The 12,236-nt window shown below is 35.1% G+C and overlaps 1 protein-coding gene across 9 annotated transcripts in view; it reads right to left on the minus strand.

Moving 5' to 3' along the window:
• The window catches only part of LOC131041437 (APETALA2-like protein 5), a 67,715-nt gene that overhangs the window by 20,166 nt on the left and 35,313 nt on the right, over window positions 1-12,236 (minus strand). The gene's annotated exons all lie outside the window — the stretch shown is intronic.

Consider the following 12,236-nt stretch of genomic DNA (forward strand, 5'->3'; position numbering starts at 1 on the left):
GGAATCATAATTTGAGATAACACAACATGAAATAATTTAAGATATAAGCAGACAAAAGAAAAAATTCAAACTTAAAGAATTGTGGCCTAATTGATAAGAATGACAGTATGTAAGGAGACGTATCTTAGACACCTCCATAAGAAACGTCCCATCCATGTCTCCCATTTCGAAAACCCCGAACCCTAAAAATTAAAAAAGGAAAGAAAATAAGAAAAGCCTTGCGATTTTTCTACACACATTTTTCATAGAATCGAAAGCTGACAAACTCACCTGGTATCAGACTCAGAAAATAGTGAATAGAGTAAAACTTATTTGGATTCCGATAAGTTTTAAATGTTTCCAGTTTCAAGAAACAATAGTAGAGATAAGAGGATTAAACCGTTTGTCATCAAAAGAATCTATACGGATGTGATGGCTATTAACAGTTGTGGTCCTGTATATTCTTAACCTATTACAAAGCTCTCCAGGATTTCTGTATCATGATCATGTCCAGCCTCCAATGCTATTTTTCCCATTGTAGAAACAATTTCCCAACCACATTACATTCCTAATCACAACGTTGGCCTCCACTCTTGCTCTAAATAGCCAATACACCTTTCCATATATGCATTCCTTATTGCTATCTGTGAGATGAAAGGATAAGAACCATCTGTAGGATTTAGTAGATATCTTGGTTCACTCAACTGAACATTCCACAGAGGGGGTATTAGGCAATTCAACATTGACTACCATCGAACATAACCACCAATTTTAGCTAATCAATTCCTTAGTTGGATAAAAAACCTATTACCTTACTTGATTCATGATATGAATGCGTCAAAATACTAATGTTCTACTTTTTATTTCGAAAAATGACATTAATGCGGGTACTCATCTCCTTATACCAGTAACAATACCAATCTCCAAGCAACTATTCAAAATGTTGTGTATTCTAACTTTATGCCTGACGTAGAGCTTTTTATTTGTTTCTTACATGCACATGAAACTAAACCACCACTAAAATAAATGTGTGTCTTAAGATTGATCTTCATTCATCAATATTCTGTACCCTATGTGTGTCACAATTTATCTAATTAGTTTAAGATGTTTGTTTAGGCTTCCATTGAATATACTTTGAAGCTTAATAATTCCTTTAATTTTTTTTTCTTTAACTTGAAAATTATATGGTTCATGACAGTTTGAAAATGTTGGGTCTACTAGAGATAACTGCATACATTAGGCTTCTAATTCCATTTTGATATGAGGTAACTGCCATAATTTTTTTATCTTATGTCTTGGGACACATGACTACCCTAACTTGTTACCACCTTTCCATTGGAGTATGTATTGGTTTAGTTTAGAGATATCCATATTAAAATTACTGAGTGTTCTCAATGTACCTTTCTTTATTACAATGATTTGTTTATTCTATTTGTCTATCATATTTTGAATGTCCAAAAAATGATAGTTTCACCATATGAAAGGTCATTTCAAATTTGGATATTAATTTAGTAGCTTAAATAAGTGTAGTTCACTTTTAGATCATCACTTATAATAATAGCATCATCAACATATAAAGATACAATTACAAGTAACTCATCAATATACGTTTAATGCAAGCATTTGAATCTAAAAGTAAATCCATGCACACACTACTGGCATCAAGATCTTCACAAACAAATTTCAAGCTGTGAAATTTCCATATTAACCTTATAAGGAGCTGTGAAAGATTATATCCAAAACAATTTCAATAGCATAACAATATATAAAGCAACATTTAGAAAGAAATAATAAAAGATTAATAACAGAAGTAACTACAAAAGAGGTACAATCACATAATATAACATATATGGAGAAAACCTTGTACCAAAGGTGTTAATGATTTTAAGTATTATTCAATAATAATAAAATTACAATACAGTCATCTTGAAGAGCACTCTCATGAAGAAACACCAACCATGTTTGGAGCTATTCTAGTAGAATAACCTTGCAAATGTATCATATGATATGCCTCCATCTCAAGTCCTCAATATATATAATTAAGGAGGTAAAATAATAATAGCACATGGGCCTAAACAAAGGTCCCAAAACATCATGGTAAGAATTCTTACAACCAAAATGATGGTTCAATGGGTTACTAAATATTTCTCCATGTGGATGCATCCCCTACCCAAAATGACCCCATCCCATATAGGGGACATTTCAAGGATGTAAGGATAGCTAGGAAACGTCCACACCCCATCACCTTTTTTATCAAAATTTATAAAACATCCTCTGGATGCCAAAAAAATTGTAAGGTGCATTAGGGGACAACTACTCATCCCCAACACGACCAAGGAACATCTAAATGCCCCTAATTTGTCTTGGGGATGGATAGTTAACCCTTAACATAAATGCCCCTAGTTTGTGTTACATGCTCTTATATGGATTATAGAATTTCTTAAATATCTTACTGATCTTGCAATCTCACAAACGCTCTTACACATCTTACATGACACTAGATATTCTCTAATGCACATCATTCAAATAAATACACATTGAATAAGTATTGACTCAAATTGGGATGCTCTTTTCTTATGATAGTAATAAAATAGTACAATTAAACCTATAATCTGGTGCTAAGATATGTGAGGTGTATGACAACCTATGATTGTTCCACTTGTCATATACCTTACAAGAGCATAAAGGAAACACTGGCAATCCATAAACTATTCACCAAGGGTAAAGCCATGTTGCACTAGCTAATTCTTCTATGCTTGTGGACTTCAATGAACTATCTACAACATCCACCAAGCAGCAACCATTTTGCTTTAACAAAGCATCTACAACATCCACTAAGTGTCAACCATCTTGACCATAACTGTCTCATCCTCCATCATGTCTAACCATGAAAGATTCAAAAGCCAAGCCAAGATGACACACTAAATGTCATATAGGAACACTATTATATCTAGCCTAAACCCACTATCCAAACACAAACTTAGGACATTCTTCTCCAAAATAGAATCCAGAATATACGATACAATCAATTCTAGCTATAACAATGATCACATCCAATTACACACAGATCTAACTAATTTTAACATGAAACTATTAGAAACTTGAGTTGTGTTGCCTATGTTGTCATTGATGTCAACATGTCTAATGTTGTCATCGATGTGACAATGTGAAGTGTGGATATTGCAGCTCATCCGGAAGTGAGTGTTCAGATGTTGCTATGTTGTTTTATGGTGACGTTGAGTAAGTATGAGGTGCTTCTGGAAGATTCGTATAGTGGAAGTTTCAATATGTAGGAAACAATATTTAAACATGTCTTTATGAAAGAATGATCTGCATTTCTTCGATTCTTGATGTTCATGGCTTGCAGTTATAGATATAATGTTTATGTTCTATGGATGTTGCACTATCATGATTTTAGGTTTTCAAATGCAAAGATGATGTAGTTGGCTGTGACAGTTTGCTGATAGTGAGGTTGTCTAGCAAGACTAGTTCAGAGAATGCTCTACATTGCTCCGCTATGGTGATTCAAGTGTTGCGGCTTGGAGGAAACTTTAATATGGTTTGTGTAGTATTCTAGTTTAGATTTCTAGTGTTGATTTGATCGACAAGTGAAGTTATGTTGTTCTATGTTGTGTGTTGTCAGTTGTGGTGGTCTATGGCTAACTTAGGTGGTGTATCTTTTTTGGATCATACTCTTTGGTTTGGATATGCATTGGAGGTTGACTTAAAATGTTCATATGGGTCTCACAGTAGCGTGTGTAGATCTGCATTAAGTATTTTGCATTAGGTGATGTGTTTTGAGTCGATTAGTTAACGTGTTTCATTGTTGTTATATATGATATAGTTGATTCCGACTTTGATGGATGGTCTAGCGTGTGTAGTTTGTTGGAATTGGCTTAGGAAGATGTGTTGTGATGTATTTGGGTCCTCTTTATCTCCTGGAGTGGAACACATTGTGTTGTTTTGGTCTGAGTGACCAACTTTATGTTATTCATGTATACTTTGTTTGTGGCTGACCTAGTTGAGGGTTTCAATGTATAACCTTGTATAAATAGATATGTGGATGTATGAGTTGAGTAATGGAATGTGTGTAGATTTTTGTGAATTGGATGTGAATGATATATGCAAGTAGCAGAAGTGCAAATTTTATTTTGTGATGAGCTTTAATGATTATATCTTCAATGCGAAAGTGTGTTAGGACAATAAATGAAGTTAGTGATGTTTGGCATGATATTGGTTGCATGACACGGTGGTTCAAGGATAGTTTCATGATCAGGAGATCTTGTTCAATACAATTCATTTTTCCCTGTACCTGCCAGAAGACAATGTGTCCTTTGGTAGCATGTGCAACTCTTTGTATCTTTCCCTAAGATTGTGTGTCTCAGTACTGCAAGTCCTTTGCATCTTGCCATAAAGTTGTTCACCTTAGCTTTGCAAGTCCAATCAAGTGCAAAGAGCTCCTTCGCCTTAAGCCTAAAACACTGTAATCAATTATTCATATGATGAGTGTGGTTCTCACCATGGTTTTTTCCCTATTTGGGTTTTCCTTGTAAATCTAGTGTTCTTATGTGTGTTGCACTTTGTGCTTTCATGTTTCATAATTGCAAAAATATGTTAATTATGGTTTTAAATTTGAAGGATTATAAATAAGTTGTTTAAGGTTCAAAATGATTCACACGCGCCCCCTCCTCTCAATCATGTCATGTGTTCAACAAAAACAAGGTAAACACAACCATTAGTAGACCTCATACTATCCAAACATCTATCCTAATCTGTAAAGTCCCTATATAGACAATGTTCTACTCAATGCTAATCTACTCTAGTAGCAAATATACACATGCATAAACACTAAAGACCATCAATACCAAAATCCAATAAAATTTGTCCAACATGGACACATATACCTCCTTATGTCTCCCACTAATTAGAAAATGTGTATTGCCAACCATAGCATCCAAATATCCATCAACAATGCTCAATTAAGGACACAACTTGTTTCTTTTATATCTTTATTGTCAAACAACACTCAATGATCTCCAAAACTACAACAAAAATGCTATTCCAAGATAAAGCATACTTGTACCAAAAAAATTTCTCATCCACTCTCCATTTATCTCAATGCTGAAAAATCTCTCTACCTTTTATACAACACATGGAAGGTAGCAATTGAAAGGCGCCAATCATCATACTATTAGTTAAAAATTATGAAGTGTAATAATAGTAAACGGTCAACATGATTAAAAGACAAACTAAATTATCTAATTAGCTCTACATAAATCCCAAATCCAATGTCATATGAATCATACCTCAACTAGGAAAAACATAGACCAAAGAAAGAAGACCTACAAGCCAAACCATACTCTTACATCAACACCACCAAGTTCTCTAGCTAGGACAAGTAAAATCTCTACCTCTAAAACTATTTAAAGTTGTCACACCATCTAATAATTCAACTCCAAGATGAAGCACAATATAAGATCAACAAACTAAAAAGATGTAACTTGTTTAAACTTCTTAAGTAAAAAGATCAAATTATGAAGAATTTACACAAGGAAAAATTCCTAGAATCACAAATTACCCCTTGTACTCCTCAAAATAGTCCCCAAAATTAACATCCACCACTCAAGACTTATTCACATGAAAAGACAAAGGAAAATAAAACCATGTCATGCACATCTCAACTAGTTCTCAAAATTGGCATCCACAACTTATGACTCATTCACATGAGAAACAAGGCACACAATAAAATGCATTTGAAACAAGTGAGGAATACCTATTAGCTCATTCTTTATTATCTGAACCGCTAAGAGGAGCATGAGATTTTTTGTCCTTAGATACTAAAGCTCATGTTATTAGTCAATATGAACAATTTCCTCATTAGGTCCATGCTAAAATCACATCCAACTCTAGGTGAAGGTTAAGTTTGATATTTCTATTGAAAATTCATCCAAAACATTTTGTTTCAACATTCAGTTTGTTAATTTACTTGGGTCTATGGGTATCATTGTGTTGTTGAATCATTTTCGTCATAAAGATAAGGTATCTGTTCCTTTCTATCTTCTTTGTTCTCTGATTACCAGTCTTAAGGATGTTAGGGCTAATACGGATGGTAACCCTGCTCTCCATGAAAGGTTAATGGTGTTATTGTATGATTATGTCAAATCCACTTCCATACAACAAACCATTTCTGACCATTCTGCCTCGAAAGAGGAAATGCATGATTCAGATGATTAGGAGGAAGGGGGGTCTGATATGGAATTAGAAGAGGATATGAACATGACTACCCCTATTAAGAATACTGGCAAAGGTAAAGGCAAAGAGACTATTGCTGGGTCTACTAAGAAGAATTTGGGGAAAGTGACTAAGAATAGGAGAAAGAAGAATCAAGAGGAGGAGAGTTGGTATGAGGAAGAAGATGATGACGATGAGGGTATGGAGATAGAGAATGAGGATGAGTGGGTTGTCTCTCCTCCAAAGAAGAAGACAAATATTATCTCTGCTAGAAGCCTGGGGGATGATGTGGGCAATTCGAAAGCTTTGTCCCCTCCTCTGGCTTCTAAGAGCCCTGTTCGACCTGTTGATAGTATGCTTAAGGGCATGGTAGGTGAGGTTTTCTCTCCTATCAATGACAAAATCCCTATTGTTGATTTGGAAACCCTTGGAGAAGAGGCTACTTTTACTAACTTGAACAATGACAACAAAGACCCTACTATCAATGTGTTGCAAACTACCAAGGATGGGGCACTGGATTTCTACAGGGTAATGAAATGGGTCTTTCTTGAGGTCAAGGACATAAAAGCCAAGCAAAGTGCTGCCTCCAACAAGATTGAAATTATTGAAGCCATGAGCACTGGTAAGCTTAGCTCTCTCCCTGATAATTTGAGGGAGCCGCCAAAGCAGTTAGCGATGCTGAAGCCATTACTGATGCTTATGGCTCCAATTTTAAAGTGGTAGAGGCTAGGTTTAAAGATCTGGAGAGGAGGGTTTCTAGTCTGGAGGGTACCCTCAAGAAAATTGGGGAGAAGAGTTATAAAATCCTCAAGGCCTCTGCTCAACAATTAAAAATCCGGACTGCCAAGTTGGAGCACGTCAACCAGGAGAAAGCTATTGTTGAGGTTATGGGAGACAATGATATGAGCCGTGAAGATGCTTATGCTGGCCTAGGTAAGTGAACACGTGCAAGTACCAGGAAGATGGCGTTGTGTGCTAATAAGGAGATCGAAGAAATTAAGAGTGCAACTGCCTCTATGGATCAACTGGAGCTGGAAGCTACGAAGCTCTTAAAAGTTTTGCTTAGGTCTATTTCTTGGTGGGTCCTCTGTTGTCCCTTGTGCGCCTGTGTGCTGTCCTTTTGCTGGTTTTTTGTCCTTCGTTGGCTTTTTGTCTGTTTGCCAGCTGTTTTATCTTTGTTTTTATGTTCTATCGATGTGGGTCTATAAGGTTTGGTCTTATTAAGTAATGCTATAAAGGGTTTTGGGGTCCCTTCAAAACATGCTTTTCACTTAATCAAAAACATTCAGTTTGTTATATCTAGAGATATCTAGCCTTACCTAAGGTTAAAATTTCCAAACCTTTCGTAGCATCACCACCATAGAATCTAAGGGCTTTTCATTTCATTGTCGATGTGGGTCTATAAGGTTTTATCTTATTAAGTAATGTTGTAAAGGGTTTCGAGGTCCCTTCAAAACCTGCTTTTCACTTAATCAAAAACATTCAATTTGTTAAATCTAGAGATACCTAGCCTTACCTAAGGTTAAAATTTCCAAACCTTTCATAGAATCACCACCATAGAATCTAAGGGCTTTTCATTTAATTGTGACTCATATATTCATAATAAAACATAATATGTCTCTAAATGAGAATTTTTCCCAAAAGAATACATATCACTACAAAACCTTTGTTTAATGTATTCTATAGATACAATGGTATATTAAATAATTCATTATTCTTTTCTGAGTGCTTAGCAGACCATCATGAGTGGGGAATGAGTTTTCTCCTCTTTAGATACTCTAAGTCACACTAACTTTGAATATGTACAATCTCCTCATTTGTTCTATGTGGAACTCATGTCCAACGCTAGGCAAAGGTGAATGCTCCTTAGTATTTTTATAGACACTTCATCAAGCTACATTATTTCAATTTTCACTTTGTAAAGCTAGAGATATCAAATTGTATCCAAAATTAAAATCATTTCCAAATCTCTCATTGCATCACTACTATAGCTTTCAAGGGCTTCTCATGAGATTCTGGTTTACATCTTTATAACAGAAGATGATTCATCTCCAATTAATAGATCTAATCAAAATCATACCTAATATGTCAAAACCTTCATTTAAAGTGTTTTAGAGCTACTCATGGAATCCTACTATATGTCCTCAAAAACTAAAGAACATTCACCAAGCCCTTGTTGTGGGAAATGGATAGAAATATTTTTTAAACTTAAGGTTTCCCATCCAAGTAATATAACATTTTTTGGCATCACAACTTGGTGCTCTACTTCTCATTAGAAAATTACAATATTTATTTCATCAAAGACATCTCGATATTCATAGATATAGGCATCCCTAGATAAAAGTACCTTACCCAAGTAATCATTTTCTTGACAATTCCTTTTCCTTTCAAGGTCTCACCAGAACCAATTCTCAAATAATTTTAATCCACAATGAAATAACCATAGATCAAGAACCTAATAAGAACCACCATTAAAATATTTAGTGACTAATCACACATTGTAGTGTTGTAAATTGTAACCCCTTTACAATTTCACACTCCTTTTAGACCCTTGCTTTAGTGTGACACCTTCTAGGTCAATTTGTGTCTGTGTTGGCCTTACAAAATCCAAATTGTTGCCATTTCCTCATTAGGTTACCTAATCATATGTCTTATTGTTGATTTCTTTGCGACCACCTTTGTTTTGTCCTTTTTTGGGTGGACTATGGTTTCTGGCACCCTAACCCCTCCAAAAGGGGCCCAAATTCAAACATGTGCAAGTGTTAGTTCCTACCATTTGTGATCCAATCGTGATATTTTCATATGATCGTTGGAAGCCAACCTATTTAATGTGAAAATACCTTGGGAACCCTATAAAATGCAATCATTTATTATTCACAAGTTACAAGATACATTCAAGCATTCGCAATTCCCTCATCAAGAGAAAATCTAAATACAAGGAGTATCAAGCTACAACAACTTATCTTCAAGTATGTTTTCATGATAGATTTTATTATGATTTGTCATGTTATACCACTAAAAATCAGAGTACTAATCTAAAGATAATTGCATCACAACCATTATCAATTCTAAGATATAGTATTGTTGATTCAACATTTCAATTATATTGTAGCCTCTACCCTACTAGGGGTAAGCTCTATTTATCATCATTATAGCTATTGTGGAGTTAGAAACACCAATGCAAGGTTTGACTTAGGCAATCCACTATACAACACAACATTTTTCCATCTTCTATGTGCAAGTTACAAATCTAGCAATAGAAAGTTGCAGATTTGCATTGAGAAGATTGCGACACACAGTCTTAAACTTTGAATAGGCAAAAACCCCTAGACTTTGCCAATTAGCTCCATAGTCCAACACGCTTAGGCTAAATTTTGGAGGGAAACATTTATAGAGCCTCTTGATCCAAAATCCAAAGCCTCAATTGACAAAAGACCTTCAAAGCTAGGGTGCCAGGTCCATGGTTAGACACTTTTAGCTCCAAATTCCAATTACAGGTTCCTCTTTGCATATCATTTCCAAATCTGTACTTATATGTTTGCTTCCAATTTTGTATCTTTTGGTTTATGCTAAATCATCCACCAATTTACCTATTCATTATATATCACATCAAATAAAGTCAAAAAGAGAAAATAATCATACATAACATCCAACTCTATGTTAGGACTAAAGTTGGATCTTGTTGGCTATTTCCTCCAATGAATGATTGTGATTTGGGAATTAAGATCCTTGGCTAAGACCACTACATTTTACACATGAACACTTTTACAATAAGAAAGCTACAAATAAACTCCTCTAACCATGCATGTGAGTCTACAACTATCTCCACCTAGAAAACCCTTGAAAATTATAATCTAAAAAACAATATCTTCACAAATCTACAAAAAAAAATTAATTTTGAAAGTGTTGGTATAGAATACTTAATAACATGCAAGATTTTGCTAGTGATTGTAGCCACCCAATATCTAGGAACTTCTATGAAAGCATGAGAGAGATGAGATATGAAAGAATAGTTCTATTATATCAAAAGATGCAAATTATAGACTACTTACAATTGAATTGATTGATTTGGATTACAAACGAAACCCTTTGGTTATATAGGATAAGGTGAACATAGGATTGTATAAGATTATGACATGTCTTAATATTATGACTTGAGACATATAGTGACAACTATCCTATGTGTAGCCTATGTAAACTTAAGTAATAAGTGTTAATAGGACCTAGGTGGTGAACTAGCTAGCTAAAACATCCCTTTCACACCAACACCCCTCCCTTATGTGCATCTTAGAGAGGAGTACACAAATGAAAAGGTTATGCAATGTTGGTTCCTAGATACTAGGCGATGTTAGGTACCCATGTTTGAATGTAGAAAATGAGGAAACTTGGTAGGACAAAACTCCTCCCCAAACAAGGAATGAAAAAACAAAATTCTATCAATGAAAAATGAGGACAAAACATCGTGTGAGGAAAAATTCCCTAATAAGAGAGATTAATAAAAGAGACCATGCAAACCCCCATTAATGTTTCTTCTAAAATGATGCTAGGATGCTAATCTTTTGATTTCGAAGAACCACTCTCCCTTATGGGAAAAACCTAGCACATTCACTAATGCCAACCCAATCAAATGGATTTCATCTGTCTTGAACATAGTCTCAAGAGTGGTAGTAGTTTTTCTATTGTCCATCCCTCTTCCTGAGTACATAATTATTTATATATGTATTTAGAAGAGGAGGAACATACCAAATAGGGGGTGGGAGGAGACAATTGCCCCATAGAGTCATCTATTTTCCTCAAAACTTGCTTCAAATGTTTGTTCAAAAGGAAGGAGCTAAATAGTTACCTCTAGCAATAGATTCATCAAAATCCCTATCGAAAGGCATCAAATTTCAAGCACTATGAGGGTGGGAATTAGGAAGATAAGTTGGTGGGAAGATGTGGTTAGAGGGAATTTTTGTTGCTCCAAAATGATTCAATCTCTAGACTTGCTTTCTTTATCGACTGATTCTCTCGACAGATGGGACTAAGTGACTTTTGTCTTTTACTTAACTTTTGATGAAAAGAATGGCAAGAAATCTCAACCAATTCTACCCTATCATTACACAAAGTTCAAACCTATAATGAAACCTACCATGATTTGACACCCGTTAACAAAACCTTACTTGAAGTAAACACACATTAATTGAACCTTGCCTTGAATAGACATCCATTAACCAAGCCAGACTAGCTACCCATGGCCTATCACTGAAAACTAAGAGTCAATGTCATAAATAACACGAGTGGATACTAAATGTAAATCCACCCAATCCTCTCAATACCTCTTTCAACAAGAATCGTTGTTTCTATTTTTCCTATGCTATGCTCATGTGTTCAAAAAAGATGCCCATCCCATTCTCAATGTTCCAAGGTTCCCCTTCACAGAAAAGAATCATACCAATCCCTTAACCATGAAAAAATCTTAGAGGAGAAATCATGCAAGCCTACATATGAGGAAACCAAAATAATCAACTTGGCTCTTCATGGGTATAAACTAGATTGCCAAGCTATATTGATGGATATGAAGGAAGGCTTGGTTAGACTAGAATATAGATAGATGGGACCCCACTATTTGCTAATCTATTTACTACAACCTCAACTCAATGAAATCCAACCACTCTCTACTAAGTGAGTTAATTGAATGAACCCTTTATATGGAATCCACATGTCAATATGTATTAGGAGAAGGTTTAACCATAGCATATCAGGGGCTACCGTTCATGACCAGCAATAACTGCTAATAAAAAGGTTTTTGTAGGACGAGCACATAGAAATTGTGCATTCACAATTCAGAAATCACATCCAAATGAACCACAAATAGATGATGCTCAACTTACAAGCTTTCTTCACTCATGTCAATGTGGTTACTACATCCACATACAAATCTATTCAATTGTTACCTTTTGCTCCTTCATAATCATTTCTTATGATTGGGACTATTCCACCACTAACAAAGATAGGCTGCTTCATGGTGATGTTGGTTGTCAACC

Source organism: Cryptomeria japonica, chromosome 11 (genome assembly GCF_030272615.1).
Source record: "Cryptomeria japonica chromosome 11, Sugi_1.0, whole genome shotgun sequence".
NCBI lineage: Eukaryota > Viridiplantae > Streptophyta > Pinopsida > Cupressales > Cupressaceae > Cryptomeria > Cryptomeria japonica.